The sequence below is a fragment of the Passer domesticus genome, chromosome 7, assembly GCF_036417665.1.
Source record: "Passer domesticus isolate bPasDom1 chromosome 7, bPasDom1.hap1, whole genome shotgun sequence".
Classification (NCBI taxonomy): domain Eukaryota; kingdom Metazoa; phylum Chordata; class Aves; order Passeriformes; family Passeridae; genus Passer; species Passer domesticus.
The window spans coordinates 10,927,451-10,946,178 of record NC_087480.1 but is presented as its reverse complement, the minus strand read 5'-3'; the positions used below and the strand labels follow the sequence as shown (position 1 = coordinate 10,946,178).

The 18,728-nt window shown below is 43.1% G+C and overlaps 1 long non-coding RNA gene across 1 annotated transcript in view; it reads left to right on the top strand.

Annotated features, from left to right (window-relative positions):
• The first annotated feature begins 225 nt into the window (after positions 1-225).
• The window catches only part of LOC135304444 (uncharacterized), a 200,686-nt gene continuing 182,183 nt past the window's right edge, over positions 226-18,728 (top strand). Inside the window, exon 1 of the long non-coding RNA XR_010365838.1 lies at positions 226-452. This is a non-coding gene — a long non-coding RNA (uncharacterized LOC135304444). The remainder of the gene's footprint in view (positions 453-18,728) is intronic.

Sequence of the window (18,728 nt, the reverse complement as noted above, 5' to 3'; positions counted from 1 at the left end):
GAGCAGTTTCTTTGAGTGCAGCTGCTCTCATCCTGCCTGGAGGATGTCATTCCAGCCCACTGGCACTGGGGGGATCAAGGATACTGCTGAATTCTGGAGTGGTGACACTGGGCAGGAGGGGGACAGCACTGAACTCTGGCCTGGTCACTGTGCTCTTAAAATGAGCTTCAGGATAGGCACTCTTCATCTGCAGGGGGAGCACGGTGATGTAGGAGGATAAGAAAATAAAGGTAGTGCAGAAAGTAATCTCACCCCTAAGGAGCTGCAGCTGGGCCAATGACCAAAGATTAGGAACAGGCCAGGTTTAACAGGCCACAGCTGTGACCAGTGAGAAGAGGAGTGCTATAAAAGAGTGGGTTGGGTAGTTAAGAGGGGAATTGGAGTCAGTTGGTTATTCTGAGGAGGAAAGACTCAGTGCTCTGAGGAGCTGCCCATGAGAAAACACCAAGAAGGTATGGAACTTTTGTGATAAGGAGAAAACAGTGTGGAACTTTTGCAATATGATGACAACAGAGTGAAGCTTTCCAGCACTGAGAAAACCCATCTGCATGTTGAGAGCTTATCAGTACTAACTCACAGGAAACCTTTGTGGTTCAACTGGGCAGCTCATAGCAAAAGTAACCAGTGTTTGTATGGCAAGTTTTGGGTTTGCATTTTTTGCAATTAGCAGGTGAAATGGTGCTTGGAAGCAACATGAGCCCGAGTCTGGCTCTGTGTGCAGTTCTGGAGGTGTGCTGTCTGTGTGAACATGGAATGAGGGTGGATCCAGGAGAATTCCTGATGTTTCACGTGGCAAATGCAGGTGATTGGGCATCCAGGATGAGCCTGTGCCCTTCAAAGGGCTTGGGGAACAAGTCTGAGCTCCGGTTTGAGGGGAAGAGAGAAGGTGGGAGCTTGGTTTTGGTGGTGGCCCATGAGCACTGACTGTGAGAACATCCCTGCCCCATCACAGCCACTGTCAGTGTGCTGACAAATGTGGCAGCATGCCTGTTAATGGGATGTCATTTTCTCATGGCTGCTTTTATTGCGGTACTATTTCTTCTGTCCTTCTACACAGGCTCTTGACTTGAAGGTATTTGCTTTACTTGTGGATTTTTTGCTGTTTGTCAGTGCTGTGGTATCATAATTTCTGTGTACTTTCCTCTAGAGGCCTCATCTAACCAGCTCATGGGATTTCCCCTGGACTGTAAACAGTTTCTTTTGCTTCTATTAGTTTGTTTGGAAACTTGGAAAGCTGGAGTAATCATCATTGGTGTCAAACTATTTTGGATTATTAAAGGTGCACAGCAATGGGAGCTACAGATAATTCCTCATTCTGAAAATGAGCACGTCTTATGTTATTGCTGCAGTAATTACCTAAAAATACTGAATACTCAACTACTTCCAAGGTGTCAATCTTCATAACAGTTTATTAAAATATTCTAATGGGTGTAGCAGCTGCTTCCACAAGTGAATCTATTTGTGGCTGAACCTGACATTCTGCTCTAAATATTATTCCACCTTGATCAATTCTATTTCTCCGTGTCTATCTTGTTACAGCTGTAACAGATTGGGAAGGGAGGGTTTATCCAGCTGCAGTGGGAATTGCTCTGCTCACTCATGACTTCCAACCTCATTCTGCTAGAACCAGTAGAAATGTTTGCAAACAATATCACAAAAAAGAACTTGGAAGGGTTGTTTCTGACCCTGGTATTGACTTGTTGCTGTTTCAGCTGTGCACATGGCTGGTTGATCATTCAAATGCTCCTCTTTTGGGAATTGTCAGCTGGATGAGAGAGCTGATGGGAGGGAACAATATTCACCTGTGTGATGCAGAGAGGGAGATTGAGGGAGAGGGGTTTGGAGAGGGGCCTGTGTTGTGGTGCCACATGGCAGGGCTGTTCCCTGGGGCTCCTGGGCAGCAGGATGCAAGTTAGAAGCACATCATGCCTATGAGTTACCAAGGCAGAATTCCTGCTTGTGCATTTTTATTGGTCTGTATTGCCAAGAATGCCTGCTTGGCATTTTGAGCAGACAGCTTCACTCTGGAGTCTGTGGAAATAGTGAAGTAGGACACAGCATAGTTCAGAAATCTAAAATCAATTTTTCTCTTCCTGTACAGAAAATGTGTAAAAATACCTAAATTATTAAATACATGAACTTGAAGGCAAGTCTCTAATAACAACCTCTACCTTAACTTGATTAATATTGAAATCTGTTAATCTGTGTCTTCAAACCCTGTTGTGTTCCTGCATTGCTCTTTTCTTTGCTTTTCTATTTGAAAAATTTGCTACATCAGGAATTAGAAAGAACTGCAGGACTGTCCATTCTCCATTTCAGCAGCAGGAGTTTCATGCCTTCGAAGCACAAGGGTGTGAGTTCAATCCTCCTACTTCTGCAATTTTTTAGGGGCTATGACTGCATTACAATTTACTACTATAGACCTTTCACTGTCCTTAGTGTCACATCAGTGACACTGAATGTCCTTTATCACCTTCTGGGCTGTCCTTCAAACATCTCTACACCTTGACCAAGTTAAGATTGGTTCCAGGTTTTGCTGTCTGCTTGACTTTCTCCCACTGACTGAATTTGGGACAGCAATAATTTTAGCCCAACCTCAGACACCTGGTTGGCTGACAGTGCAGAATAGAGTAAGAAATTATGAACAGCCTAATGAGAAAGCCACCAGAAATCAGAATAGGCATTCCATTCATTCTCTGAGCAAGTAACAGGTGTCTTGAGACCTAAAGTTTGTGTTTTGAAAACCTGTATTTTTCATTTATCACTGTGGATGCTTCTCTGTACAGCCTCCCTAAATCTTCAGAGCTGCCACACTGCATTATGCATGTGTGGCACTGTAGTTTGCAGATACTAATTTAACCAAATGTTCTTCTAAAAAATGCACTGCAAATCTTGTTGGAGGAGGTGCCTGCTCTGAGCAGCACCTGAGTGGTGTCAGCAAGCTGAGCTGACTTTGCCCAGGTTTTCCTGTGCTAGCTGGCCCCTTCCTTGCAGGGTGTGACTGACCCAGCACTGGGGTGTCTCACTGGTGGAGGGGAGCTGGGCTTTTGTTCAATATGGGCATTGAGGTCACAGTGGAGCTGGTATCAGTGAGGGGTGGGCAGTGAGCTTTAATTCAGCAGTGGGGGAGCATCAAGAGCTCTGCTGACTTCATGAGGAGAGTGCCATCACTCATATGTGCAAATTCTCAGAATGTGTATAGATGTGTAAGGAAAATGAGAATAGTCATCAGCATTGATGTCCTGGTAACGTAGGGGTGGGCTAAGGTTCTCTTTATCTCTAGACTACTAAGTTGTTTTGGTTTTTTTCTGCCTTGAGTGACTTTGGCTGAACTATGCGTTAAAACTGGTGTCAGAATTACATTTTTGACCTTCTCGTGGATTTTTCAGCACCTCAGATGTTACACAGACTGTGGCTCCAGGCAGGAGGAAAAATACCTCACTAGAAAATGCTTCCTCTTAGACTGTAAAAATGATTAAAAATGGAGATATGACTTTTTAAATGTGTTTCTGTTCTCAGGGATAAATCTGCTACTGAATTATTTCCTGGCATCCTCATCTGCATGAAAAAGGTTTGGCTTTAGTGAGGTTTTTTTTTAAATTTAGAAAATATTAAAATAAGGCAGAGAATGAATTCAAAGCCAAGGAATAGAAACAGAGAAGCTTACAGCTTCCTAAAAGTTAAATAAAGAAAATGTGTTGTGATGGTTCACTGGCTTGTATCTTATCACGCAAAGGGTAGCTACCATGAGCAGGGCAGTATATTCTGCAGTTTATTCTCTGTTACCCTGAATAATGAATATTCTTCAGAAGAGAATGCAAATGCTTTTTTCTTATTCCTGTCTCTAAAATTGGGACAGAGTTTGTTTAAAAGCTAACAAAAAGATTAAAATGGGATGGAAAGCCTGAAATTATCTGTGATAAACAATGCATTATGTTTTGATTTGTGGGCTGCAAGGCTGTCACTGAAATGTTCCTCATCTCGTGTAATATTTTGTGCTACTGCCTTGCTTTTCAATTATACAGCTCAAAAGAAAATTTCCACTGACAAAAGCAGTGAAAGCACATTGCTTTTAGTATTGGGTTTTGGGTTCTTTTCCCTTCTTTTATAGGTCTCAAGTGTCTCTTCAAATATAAGTCCAAATGACAGGAGTCCAGGAGTTTGAAAGTTATTAGAGAGATATGGATATATGCAACCAACAAAATATGCTGCTTACAATACATCAAGACATGCAGAACATTGAGGAAAACTCAGTGATCTCAATATTTAATATAAGCTGGAGTTAAAGTTTTTTTTTTTTGTAAATGCAGCATATGTTAATCTATTGCTGAGCATTTGTCTAGCAGATTCAATTTCCACTCATAATTTTTCATTTATTAGTTTCTCTTTCTCATAAACACAGCTGTGTATGCTGATCTATGCTGTTGAGATCTGATGTGCTGCAGTATATGGAGAGCCCAAGTGATTTATTTTGGAGAGCTGGGGAGTAGATGAAATGGACTGAGGAACAATCTTGGAATAAATATTGGTTCTGACTTAAATTCATCTTTGCAGAGTTTTTACCCAAAAACTTTCACGAGTTGTTAATATTGGAGATGGACCAATAAATAGAGGAATGCTTCATGGACAGAGAATAGAGGGATGGTTTTGAGCCATGCTACAGCTCAGTAGCTGTATTTGAGCAGTTTTGCTTTATTTGGCCCCAAATATCTCTGGTATGCAAATTCATTTGTAGTGTGGCTGTATTGCTGTGGATCACACAAAGCTGGTAACATTCCTGGCTGCCATAGCTCTTAATCTGAAGTTTTCTGAGAAAGGTGTTTGTTATCAAGAAGCCTATAGTTTTGAAGTCACAATGAGAAACAAATGAGTGTTTTATTTAAAATGTAATATCGACTCTGCCACTTCATATATGGCAGCTTGTTTTGAAGTGGTGTTATTGCAAAATTGCTTCAAAACAAAACCAAAAGCCAAAAAAGTAAGATTCTCCATCATAGCCAGTGGTTTCCCTGCTGTAACATGTGTCTGAAGACCATTGTGTATTTTATTTAAGATTTCACACTAGGCTACCTTCTTCAGGTGCAGCAGCTGAGTTGCACACAGCTGAGTTGGAGGGGCTTTTGGAGCTTACACCAAAACCTGTCTGAAGTTATTGAATAACTTTTCTTTGACTGAGCACCCTGCAGTTCATCCCCCTGTGGATGGCAGTGCTATCAGGAATGTGAAGCACAGAATAAGTGTCTCTGTGGGTCTGAGGGAAATGAGTTCAGCCATATCCCTTTGGTTTTTTTCCTGTCTCCCTGGTGCTCCATTCTCATCTCGCTGGTGATTCCACCTAATGTCATCACTCTGCTGTTTCCACTCTATTTTCTGAAGAGTGCTGAGAAACAGACTCATTTAATAGATTCCACTGTAACCTGACCTCTCCTTTTCCTGCCAAGGGAATATTTTTCCCATTGCTGATAAATGAACTTTAATTCCCAGGTCTTGCTTGGCGTGTGAGGCCCATCCTTTCTGTGGCTGCTGCAGGGTGGGGAGCAGGGCAGTGGCACCAGGCTGACCTGCTCCCTGCTGCTCCTGCTCCCAGCACTGCTCAGCCAAGGCAGATCTCTGGGGACACATGATACAGTTTAATAGGAGAGCTGATAGAACTGAGAAGAGGGCTTGTGTCTTGATAAGCTTGTCTTGTCTTCATTTTTAATCTCTGCTGGTTGGTTTTAATGAAATCTAATGCTTATCTACAGACCTTCTCCTGATTGCATCCTCTGGTTATCATGGCCAGATGCTGCAGTGGCAGTGTTTTTTAAAGCTAGGGGGAATCATTAGACTGTAGTAGATGCATTACCTGCTGTTGTCTCACTTGTGAGCCCTTTCCTCAGCAAACACTCAGAATTTAGCTAAAGGAGTGCTCTAGTCCTGATGCTGAGAAAATTGTCTCAAAATAAATAAAGAAACAGTGCTATGTGCAGAACTTGCCTGTGCCCTCTGGGGCTTGGCCTTTGAGGCACAGGCAGAGATTTCTGCAGAGCACAAGGAGTCTGTGGGTGCTGCTGGTGCCAGCTGCTCAGAGGCACAGCCCTGGCAGGCTTTGGCTCAGGAAATTTCTCAGCTGTGAGCCATTGGAGGTTAGATGGATGTTCAGGGAAAGCTTTTCTTGATGCCTATCTTGCCCTTGCAAGTGTATTTCCAGGCATTTGCTGCTGACAGCTGCTGGAAATGGGACAGTGCCTTAGTTAAATCTTTGGGCTGATCCCATGCATCACTTCTGTATTCATAAATATGGCATGCTAACCACTGCTGTTAATTACAATGGAACTTGCAATGATTAATTCAAATTACTATTCATTATTTCTCTAGCGTGTCAAATGTACTAGAAACAAAATCTGGTAGGTGCTGAGCATTAAGATCTGGCTGCAGTAAGAGGTAACTCCTGATTTTTGTCTGTTCTCTCCTGTGCTGGGCAGCTTGGCCTCTGTGCTGGGCTCTTTGCCTGTGCAAAGCTTGCTGGGTGCAGAGGTTAGGTCCCCAACTGCTTGTAAATCACTGTGTTTTCTGACTGGTGGAGTTTTGCTGGTTTAATATCAGTTTAAATCTGACCTCTGGGTTTTGGGTGGCTGCTCACAGCACTGTTATTACCAGGCTTGATGACAAGTTACCTTTGTTTTGTAGCAGCAGGTGAGGTAGGGATCTCAAAGAGATGGTTAGTGCTTGGAAGAAGTTCTCCCATTACCTCTGTAGCCCAGAGGTGTGTTTTTGGCTAAATGGACAGACTCTTCATTCTTTTTCAATTCTCCTGCAATCATTTGCTGGGGAAACACAGGAATTCTGCATTGAGATGCTTGGTAAATTTTGCCTATTACAGGAACACTTAGTTCACTTTTTTTACAGCAGAGAGAGCTGGAAGGATGAGATGTGGGGCTCTGAACAAGCCATGGCAGGGAAAGCATGGCTGTATCAGCTGCTTACAGCAAACACGGGCTAAATTACTGCTTCATTGCTTGGAATTACTTGCAGTTTACTCCAGGATTAGCATATGCATGACAACTCCTGCAGAGAAGCTGATGTGCTGGAAGCATGTGGTTTTTTGCAGCAGTGAACACTTACTTGTGTACCCGTCCTTGATTGCTTTCTTTTGTAAAGATCCTTTTTAATGATCTCTGACGACCCAGGCAGGGGGTCCTGAGCTGCTCCCAAGGTGTGCAGGAGTTGGAGAATGAAGTTTCCTGGGGCAGTGCAGGTGGTTTCTGGGACAGCACCTGTGTTTAGCCCCAGCCACAGGCTGAGGGTGGGCTGGTGCAGCAGAATAAACAGGAAAGCAGTTGATTAGGCAGAAACAGCTTTCAGGCAGCTTATTTCAGCTGATAATTTTAAGACCTTTAACAGGCAATCCATAAGCAAAATTTTAGTCATCACAGAGGTGTTTATTTCTCTTTTTGCTTCCTCTGGCAATCTTGTCTGAATTAATATATAGCTGAATAGTTACTGACTGTGGCCACATAGACACTGCTCACAATGTAATACTTGGCCTTTGGTTAGACCTGCAGCAAGTTTTAAAGATTAATTTGGTGATGGGGTAGTGCTACACATAGCTACACTTCCAGGAAACATCTGATCTAAGCAGAATTAAAGGGTGGATAGGGTAAGGAATGTTTTCCAATCCAGTCTTGCTGAACAGACAATTAGCAAGATCATTAAACTGCCTCATTATAACCATGATAATTACAGGATTAACACACTTCACTTCAGTATCTCTAATTTGTTTTGTAATACAAGCAAGATGGGGAGATGATTCTTCTACATGTGAGACTTTGGACAGCCAGTATCAGAAATTAAGGGCTCTTGGTAGTTAAAGAGCAAGCAAGGGTGAGACAGCTGGAGGAGGGGGGTGTGGGAGGCAGCAAGGGCTGCCAGCCCCCAGGTTGTGCCTTTGGAAGTTCTTGGGTTTTGGATTAAATATACCTACTCTTCTAGGTGCTGTTTTGGGTCTGGGAGAAAATTTCAGAGGAGTTCCCTGTGGGTAAATAATTGTATCAAGGGAAAAAATGTTGTGCTGCAGGTTTTGATAGCCCCAGTGACACAGCTGAGGAAATGCACATCCCAGAGTAACTTAGTGAAACTTTGTCTAGGTGAGGTCACTGGATGCACAGAAAATCAGTAGTCACAGCCCTTGCAGTGCCTGTGGGAGCAGGCACCTTCTCCATGCCCCAGGTGCCTGAGCTGCTGTGGGGAGACAGGCTCAGGGCTGGAGCCTTTTGACACTGTGCTCATTAAATAAGCCAGACCACCTTTCCCTACATCTGCAGCAGAAATAAAGGGAGATTGACAGCATTTTTTTTTTTATGTTCTGCATGATAAAGTCTGTTTATAGTGTGCAGAGGGATGCACAGCAGCTTGTCAGGGTGAGTGCAGGCATCCTGGAGAGGGAAACAAGATTGCTATACCTGGGGCTACCTGTGGCACCTGCTGGAATTGCTAACACCCGTGGGACAGGGTTTGCTGTCAGTGTTTTTGTTGAAGAAAACACGTTCATATGCTTCAGGAGAATCCTGGTGCAGGCAGGTTCCCAGCCAGGTGTTTGCAGCTGGGGCAGGGAATGCTTCAGTCTCCACACTGCTGCATTCAGTGAGATTGAGGGGCCAGACAGGTGTAATTTCAAACTGCAAGGAACTTCATGTGGCTCACAGGGAGTTGGGGTAAAAATCTCAATGGTTGGAGGAGCCTTCTGGGCTCTTTCAGGAGCCTGGTGCTTCTCATGCTGCACTGGGGGTAAAACACAGGGAGCTGTGCTTGGGAGGAGGTTGTACACCACCAAAACCATGCTGGTATCCACTGGGAAACCATTTTTGAGAGAGAGAAGTCAGCCTGAGGCTTATGAGAGAAAGGTATCCAAATATAACGGCTTGCTGTAGTGTGTGGATGAACTGTTAATGAATTTGAAGGAAAATTTCCATGTTATATGTTCAATAATTTATCTGTCAGAAGGGGAAAGAAAATAGTCTGTGTGGTTGGCTAGCAGGAATTACCTGCTTCTGGGACAGACTGATGAGCTGTCCAGAGTAACTGCTGAGACCCTTTGCAGTTCAGAAAATATGATCCTTGAGGCCAGCCTAGTGGGAATTTGCCTGAGAATCCCTTTGGATATCAGAATAGGCCAAGGAGAAGGTAGCTGTGTATCCATATGCAGCTAAACAGAATAATACTTATCAAATAGATATTAAAAAAAGCTACATATGCTAATACATGATGTGTACATGAGCTCCAAAGATCATTTACTGCACACATACAGTAGTAGGTGCCAAGTTTGATCAGGGTGTCAAAGGTACCCTAGGACCTGCCAAGTGTGTCTCCTCCATGTTCTTCTGAAAATTTTAACATGAAAAGACAAGGCAGAAAAGGGTCTGACATTATTAATGATGACAAGATCCTTCCCCAGCACTCCTGGCTTGTTTCCCCCTAATGAGCTTTGGTGGGACAGGGGCTCTGACAGGGAGTGTTGCTGCAGCAAAGGGAGATGTTGAGATGTGGGGCTGGTCCTGCCTGTTCCACTCCCACTGGCTCTGGTGGTGGCACAGCCTGGACAGCTGTTTGCTGGGAAAACAGAAACCCCAGGGCAAGCTGCAGTTTGTCAGCAATGGGAGGGCATTGCCTGGCCCTGGAGAGAGGAATTGAAGCCTGTTAAAGGGACCTCAGAGAGCCTGGCAGAATTGGAAGTGCCGGGAGAAATTTTGAGTGTTGGGAAGCAGAAGAAAATTTAAAATGGTCTCTCTTTAACTGAAACTGTTCAAGGAGAGATGCACAATAATCCTACTGGACATAACCCTGCCTGTGTTTGGGGTGAAAGGGCACTGCTTTGTGCCATGTGCTGATTCCACGTTGCAGCTCTCAGGCATTTCAGCTGTATGATCAGAGCTGGATTGCAGCATGGGGAGCCAGAAACCTCACACAAAACCTGCTGTGTTGTGTCCAAACACAGCACCAGGAGGATGGTCTGCTGGGGCTGAGTATGACAGAAAGAGCCTCAGCTTGATGAGGAAAAACAGTTATCAGCTGTGGACGTGAAGGTTGATTTATTGTACCTGTAGCATGGAGAGGAGGCTGGTCAGAAAGGCAGGGGTGTTTCTCAGGGCAGTTTGCAAGGATCACTGCTCTTTGGGAAATATCTCTTGCAGAAAACATTATTCCTCTCACTAGGCAGACGAGGTGGTGACTGCACCTTCCTGGCAGGCTGATGCTCTGATGCTCTTTGGTTTCCCTGCAGGCTGCACGAGCAGTGATGCCATCATTATAACTCAGGCTTGACAGCAGTGACAGCAACTAATGTGTCATTTGACTGGGAGAAGGGGCATCTAGCTTGTTTTTTCAGACAAGGCAGGACTAGAAGTTCAGCTGCTTGATGGCACAGTGAAAAGCTGTTGTCCTGAGCGGTGTCAGTACCGAGCTGCAGTGCATTTAGTGAGCACTGAATAAAACATTTTCACCCCTCCCCTTGCTGTGTGTTGCCAGTAAGGAGCTCAAAGCTATTAAAATCAGCAATTAGTAGGGAGAGAGATGGTAAACCCATGGTTTTCCCCTTCTTGCTTATTCTGACATAATTTTAGTTATGCATTCTCTGTTTTCTAAGTCATTATGCCACTTTGACAGTGCTGCCAAAGGAAGGAGGAAGGCAAAGCCCTGCTGCATCAACTTCCATCTTCCATTGTAACTTTGGGGTTTTGCTGTTTTATTGTTCTCTTTGTGCTTGCAGCTAAGGATTCCTGCATGATTATTAACTGGAGCTGCAAAGTTTATCTGCAAACAGAACAAAGCAGTCAATCATACCCATTTGTTTCTTTGCAGATGCTAAATCTCTCACCTCTATAGTTTTTAAACTAGAGCTTGTCTTCAATCCCCATTTTCTTCTCTTGATATTATTTGAGTGATTTATTTTCTGGTATCCATTTACATTTAACTTCATACAAGATCTCTGCTATTTTTAGCCAGAGGAGAGTTTGGTGCATGGGTCCAGTTTTGTGGAGATGTGCCCACAGATTTCAGTGTAGGTTGGATCAGGCCTCAGTGAATGAGGCTGTGACTAAATTTTTACTGCCTTTCATGCAGAAGAAGCATATGTGTCCAAACCCACTAAAGTTCATGTGCCCAAAAGTGCTAAAATTCATCTGTGTTCTGAGACCATATTAAACAAAAAAAGTGGTAAATGCACAGAGCTCCTTCTTTCTCTAAATACCAAAGCAATGTCCCTAAGATTTTCTTAGGAAAAATAAACTTTGACCCAAATGTCCAGTAATCAGTGCGTGCTGTGATTGTGTTCTAGAAAGGAAAAAGCAAATGCCTTTTGTCCTGTTTTCCTCCCATTTCATTTCTTGAATCAACAAAAATTGATTACTACTAGCCTGTAGTTTAGCATAGAATTAAAGAATTTCTGGAAAACAGGGAGGCTGTAAAAGGAAATTTAAATTTTTCTTGTATTTGATTTTTTTTGCTTTGTTCAAATATAAGTGAAGTCTCCAGTACCTGCAATCCCCTGCAAAACATCTTTAATTTCAAATTGCTAATGCAATTGAACTGCAGCAGCATCACACCCTAAACAGCATTTCTGCTGCAGTCTAGGGGCTCTGCCTCCTTCCACGTTTAATGTTTGAGCAGCAGATGGAGCAAAGGACCAGACAAATCTCTCTGGATCAACGTGCTTAGGGGAAGTGACAGGGCAGGAGGGAGAAGGAAGAGCAGAGCTGCAGCGTGGTCCCTTGGAGCCAGGGGGATGAGGAGACCAAGTATGTGGTGTTCCAGGGTGCCAGGATGTGGGAAGAGATGAGAATCTTGACTCCATGTTTCAGAAGGCTGTTTTATTATATTATGATAATATTATATTAAAATGATATACTAAAATATTTCTAAAATAATAGGGAGAAAAGGATCCATCAGAAGGCTAGAAAGGACAGGAGAGGAATGATAAAAGCTCATGACGCCCAGAGTCTGAGCCAGCTGACTGTGATTGGCCATTAATTAGCAACAACCAACATGCACCAATCACAGATGCACCTGCTGCATTCCACAGCAGCAGATAGTTATTGTTTAAATTTCCTTCCTGAGGCTCCTCAGGAGAAAAATCCTAGCAAAAGGATTTTTCAGAAAATATCATGGCTACAGCCAAGGGCTGGGGCCATGGGGAGCAGGGGATGGGGGCTCAGGGGCACCTTCCCTTGGCCTGCAGCAAAGCCCAGATGGGTGCTCTGCAAAGGACAGCATTGCTGGGAGGTTTTGAGCCCTGGGAGGCTCAAGGACAATGGACTATTATTCTCTCCACCCTGGCTGCAAGAAATTAAATGAATACTTGCAGCACTTGGAAGAAGTCTCTATTTTTGCTTCCCAAGTTTCACCATCTAGACTTGATTATGAAAAGCTATAAATTTCTGAAAAAAAAAATCAGAGAGGCTGGGTTATACAAACTTTCAAGGTTCAAAAACTAAGTGGGAAAATGTAAGAACTCAAGGAAAGCAATCTTAGAGCCTGACACAAGACTTCCAAGTGTTTGAGTTGGGCAGCCTGGGGTGAAGTTGTTGGCACATCATTGGAACAGGTTACCTAGGTAAGAAGTCTGCATGCTGAAGGATTTCTTAGGATAAAATTCTGGCAAAGTTGAGTCAGGAATGATTATGTTCTAGTTGGTTCTGTGATAAGGATGAGGGCTCAGACATGACTAATTTAATGGGTGTTCTAGCTATATTTCAGACATGTTGTGTCCCTGCTGATTTGAAGAAACTTCTCTGTGCCAAGACCTTCTGCAGAGGGTAAAAAATTGTTAGTCTAGCCTCTGGGTTTAAATATGTACCAAGAAGTCTTGTCCGGTTTTTATTTCAGTGTTGTAGACCTTTGGGGATTAATCCTAAGCCTCTCCTATAGATTTCCACTGTGCATTTTGTATGAAGAGGATGAGTTGGGAAATATGAGTAGGGAATTAGGATTGAGAAGTTCCATTTGTTTTAATGGCTCAGGATATTTCTGTTGAGTAGCTGAAATGTGCTAAAACTAAGACATTTAAGAAGTAGGCATTTAAATTAGATGTTAAGGTGTTAAGAGATATTGAAACATCTAGGATTCACTGCTTTTTGGTAGAGTGGCTGTGAACCATTTAAACATTGAAGTTCTTTATTTGATGTATTTTTCTGATGGATCACACAAGGCTTTTAAACTAGGGCATAGTAATGCCAGGAACAAACTAATTTTCCATGGTCCCTTGTTGAAGTTTCTCAGAGCTGCTGAAAGGTGCTGTATTTACACTGGACCAAATACACATCAGCAGGGAGAGGAAAATGAAAAGGATTTACTGTAGTGTAGTTTATCAAAGGTCAAATACATAAAACAAATTCCTTTTCATTTCAAGTAGACAGAAATAATCCAGGTATTAGGCTGAACCTTCTTGTACCAAAAGACAAAAAAGACTTAATGTAAAAGAAATAAAAATGTCAGTTGGAGGCAGGAGAGGAACTATTTTTTTTTTCTGAGAACTCCAAAACCTATAAAAATCAGCCTGTTATCTAAATAAATTTGCTGTTAACTGTGTGGAAGTTTCCTTTAGTGTAATCTTATTTACTTCTTTCTTGTTCTGTAGACCAGGGAGAAGAATAAATTGTGCTCCTCCTGTATTACTGCCCCACTGAGATGTTTCATTGACACAGAGCTGTGGCACTGCATTGCCATTCCCTCTTGAATATCCTGAGCAGGAGTGGATACTTCCTTTGGAATTAGAAATCAAACATTAACGTTAAACATAGGAAGAGCCACTGGTAAATAGTAAAACCAATCTCCCAGGCTTGTTTTGGCCATGCTGGGCTGTGTGTCCTGGGAGCAGTTCATGATCTGCCCATGCCTTGGGCTCCAGCAGTGCAGTTTGCTGTGTGGGTTTATAAAACAGCCAGTGCTGCTTGTGTCTTGAGATCCAACATGTGTGAGTGTGCAAACTCCTCTTGGCACTGGGACACAAATTTTACCAGTCTGGAATAACAAGATAATTTTTTTTTCATGGCTGGATGATCTTATGATATTCTTATGGTAATCTTATGTTAGTAGCAATGTTAGTTGTCTTATGTTGATAAAAGTTCTCAAGCTGTGAGGGTTCAAATTTCATGTTCTGAAGAGAAAACTAGTCAGATATAGACAAGTAAGATTATTCAGACCAAAATGTAGCACTGTATCATTGTATTAGTACATTTGGATATAGATAAAGGCAACAGAACTTCAAATTCTCCTAAAAATCCACCAAAAATGTAATATGGTGATGAAAGGTTTACTTGACATTTGTTCATGTACATGTTAATGATGGGCACAGTCCCTGAGTGGGTTACCCTGTACATTAATGTGGAAAATTGTGTTTATTCCCCGTGCTTTGATGTGAGAGTGAGTTGCTACAGGAAGCTGGAGACTGTATCCACCAGCCCTGCCACCCTGATTGTGCATGGGAATCACCCAGAAGAACACTCATGCTCCTTTACTTCCTTCAGCCTGTGCAGATAAGTAAAAAGATTATCAGCACAAAAATATCCAAACTCTCAGCCTGACATGCTTACATACTTACAGTAGGCGACAGCTTGGGCTTTTATGGATATGTCAAAACTCCCATGGCCAAAAGTCTCTAAAAACAATTAAATGCCCATGTCTGGATGCAAGAGGCCTCCTCCCCATGAGATTGGTGCTTGGTTTGGGCTCTGTGTTTTTAATTTTTTTCTTTTGCTTCCACCTGCTTTGCTGGTGTACATTTATTTTCCTCTTATATGTGTGATGTGCAGTGCCATCAGAGTGAAAACCTCAAAGGACAGAATTTGGGCAAGGAACTAGGAACTTAAATGAAATGACAATCCCCTGGACTTTTCACAGGTAATAGTTTGAAGGGAAGAATTGCACGTTGAAGGCAACCTGACTTTCTGTTCCCTGATTATTTTATTTTTCTTGGAATACACGTGTTAGAGCTGCTTAGGGTCAGTATTCTCAGCGTGACTCAGTTCAGTCTTTGAGCTCAGAAAGCAATTACTGCTTTCATTTTGTTTGGGATACTGCTGCTACTGGCAAGGAATGAAGTTCAGACAGGCTGTATCAAAGGTCCAGCCTTCAGCTGAAATCCCCTGACTGTCCTGGGCAGAGGGAATTAGCAGCAGGGGTGGCATTTTGTGGCTGCTATTGAGCCAAGGCATCCCACCTGCCTGGGGTGTCTGCTCTGAAATGCAGGTGGGTAAGGCAGCAGCTCTCAGGGACACACCAGTGTGCACATTTTCACAGAAAGAGCTTTTCAAGTGCTTCTGGGAGGAGGAAGAGTGTTGTGCAGCTCAGTGTTAGCTACAAGAAATGTGGGTGAATGGCTTTCCATGCACAGAGTTTTAATGCTGACTGGATCCACTGCAGGGGAATGTGCAAAAGCCCAGCATGGGTGGATTGGCAGCTATTTATTTTAGGAGCTAAAATATGAATCTTGAATGTTTGTCAGATGTTTTGCCCCATTCTTGGTGAAGAGATATTGTTTAATCGATAAAAATGAATAATTTAAATTCAATATCTTCCTGTCACTATCAATAATACTTTTGTGAGTGATGTATTACTATTGTAATTGAATTTGTCAGACACCACCAGTTTTACATGACAGTTTGTTAAAATTTTAAACTTAATTTACTATAGGCAGTTGACTCGGGCTGTTTGAATTACATTGGCGTTTTATCTTAAAAAACATTGATTTTCCTAAAAGTATTTTTTCTGCCTTTGTGTTTATTGCATTATTAACCAGGGAGAGGAAAATAGTGGGAAGGCATGGTCAGAGTTGGAGTTTCATCCCCCACATTCAAGCTGGTTTTGTCAAAGCAAGGAGAGTTTTGTGAATTCCTCTCCACCCAGATGTGCGGACCTGTGGCTTTCTGCCATTTCTTCTCTCCCCATTTGCAGTGCTTGACCTTTTCTGGTGGCTGGCTTTCAGCTGCTGCTCTTTTCTACCCTACACGTCTGTGTTCATGTGTTGCTGGATTTGAGGAGACTTGCTCTGTGAATTGAGTTCATCATGTATGGATCTCTTCTGGATGAATACAGCCCATCATTTTATTTAAAAATTAAAATTGGTGATCACCAGCACATGTCAGAGCTCTCAACTAGTGTTCACTTAGGAAAAACAGATTCTGTTTAAAGGCATTATGAATAACAAGTATTTCATGCAGATAGCCATCTTTTGAAAGTGAAACTTAACCAAATGCTTTAGGAAGTTAAAGTGATTGATGTTTTTTGTCCACTGCATAGAAAGGAATAATCAAACAATTACAGTAATCCTGATAAGAAGGTGGGAGGGGCAGAAAACATAGCAGTCAGCAGCTGACTCCTCCTAAGAAATGAAAAGGCACGGTGTGACTGATGAAGGTGTCTTGAGGATTTACAGCACGTGGTATCCCTTGCTGACTTCTTTCCCCCCTTGCTTTCTTCTGGAGCAATAATGTAATCTGAGTAATTTCATCCTGGAAAAGGAAAGTAGAGAGCAGCAATTTGATGACTGCAGTGATGCTCTGGGGCAGGCCTTTGGACAGCATCATGCTTGGTATCTTTGTGTAGGAATGGGCATGCAGGGAGAAATTCAGGCCCTGTGGAGGGCCAGCACAAGCTCTGTGCACCACTCACAGTGCTCTGGGATCATTTTTTCCCCACATGTAGGAGGTTCTTGCTCCCTCTCTGCTGGGATAAATTTCCTTGGCTGTATTCTCATAGAAATATTCTCCCTGGGAAGTTCAGTGTTCCAGCTCTGAACTAGAAATGGTTTTGTGTATTAGTTTTACACCAGGAAAAATCACTGGACAGAGTCCAATAAATCTTATTTCACCATAAACATAATTTCATTGTTTGGCTTGATGTTTAGGGATTAAAGGCCAGCAAAAACAGCGGGAAATGGGTGAAATGAGCATATGCCTGTGCTTTCCATATCACATCCTTGTTTATTATGTATGTGCACTGCTTTTTGTGCCTGAGCAAACCAGAGCATTATCCATGCACCAGAATCCCAGGGTACACAGGATGGGGTTTGCCCGGGAGAGGCACAGGCTGGAGCAAGAACCAACTGATGGCTGCAGTCCTGACAGCACAGGGGAGGCACAGGCTGAGACCAGCCAGGAGAAGGGAATTCCTTGTGGAGAGGCTCTGTTGCCACTGAGGAATTAAAAAAAGGGACTGGGAAGAGCAAGGGGGGCTCTGGGCTGGTTTTCCAGGGGGTCCCTGCAGAGGACAGGGCCCAGCGTGGGAGGAAGGTCTTTGGAAGGAGGTGAGTTGTGACACAGAGAGGAAAGGGGTGAGAGCTAAGTGTCAGTAACCTCTGCCGAGTGAAAGAGATGGGTTAGGAAAATGCTGCTGCAGTCTGCTGAGTGGATTTGAGCAAAGATGCAAAGGAAAAGGTGTTTCAAGGGTTGTCTCACACACTGATGTCTCCTGCTTGTTCATGACTTCAGAGGGGCATCTCCAGAGACTCTGGTGGTCTGTGCTGCCCTGGGAGTGAAGCAGAAGGGAAGAGGCAGAGGTTGTCTGGCTCCAAGCTGTGTTTGACACTGTGGGGATGGATGTGCTGCGTGCCTGCAGAAATTCCAGCCCCACTTACAGCTGTGAGGGCTGACAGTCAGAGAACTGCTACTGAAGGTGGCAAAATTTTAGATGTTGGCATGTGCCCATTTGGTTTTTGTGCTGAGTACTGAGGGCACCATAAGCCCCCAGCCTTCCTCCTGAGAACTCATCAGCAGCTACGTTTTATGCTTTTTGCTGATGCCACAGTCATTTTCACAGCATTCCACTGTAGCTACACAAAGAGTGGATTACGAGTTCAAGTGCAGGGAGAAAAATAGCAGCAGCAGGAGCAACTGAACTTTTTGAAAAAGAGAGATGCTATTTTTCATGCAAATGTTCTTAGTAATGAAGAGCAAGGGAAAGGAAAAACAGAACATACATCATGCAGAGGCAAAATTGTTTCAAAATAGGACATTTTTCATAGGCTGCCAGGAGGGGTTGGCTGCTGTTTATAGTGGCTTTGTGATGTACTGGGAGTCACTCATGGAGTGCAAGCCCAGGACTGAGCAATATCAGTGTCTAGCACAAGATGTCTAATTGCCACATCCTGAGGAGGACGGGTAACTACTGCCAGGTGACCAAAGGGAAAAAAAAAGGAATAATAAAATCCACTACACGCGTAATGAAAGCTTGAGTTTAATTTCAGAGCATGATCTGCAGCAAATGCTTTATTCTGAAAAAAGGATGGAAACTGTTTGCTATCTGCAGCAGTATATTAGAACTAGCATGACTAAGGGCTTGACTTGCCCTGTAAGTCAGGGATAATAATGAGTGTTTTGCTGCTGTCAGATTTAATATGAGGGAATTCATTTGTTTTGCTTCTTGTTTCAGCGCTATTGAAAGATTCTGGCCTGAGGGCTTTTGGGGGTTAAGATTCTCTCTTTGCGAGGCACAGTGGAAATAGGAGGTCAGGCTCCACTCAGGCCCTTCAACAATACTTGTACTGGAGCACTAAGGGCTGCACCTCTTTTGTTTCGGTTTTTTTTGTTGTTGTTCATTGAATTGACCCTGGGTAGAGGTGGGACTGGAACATGGAAACTCAAGCTGTCATTAAGCAGTTTAAATAGTACTATTCAGTGTCCTACAAAAACTTAGCTGAAGTTGCCCATTTTGTGATGTTCTTGTAGAATGTACTTTTATAGTGAGATTATTTCAGTGGT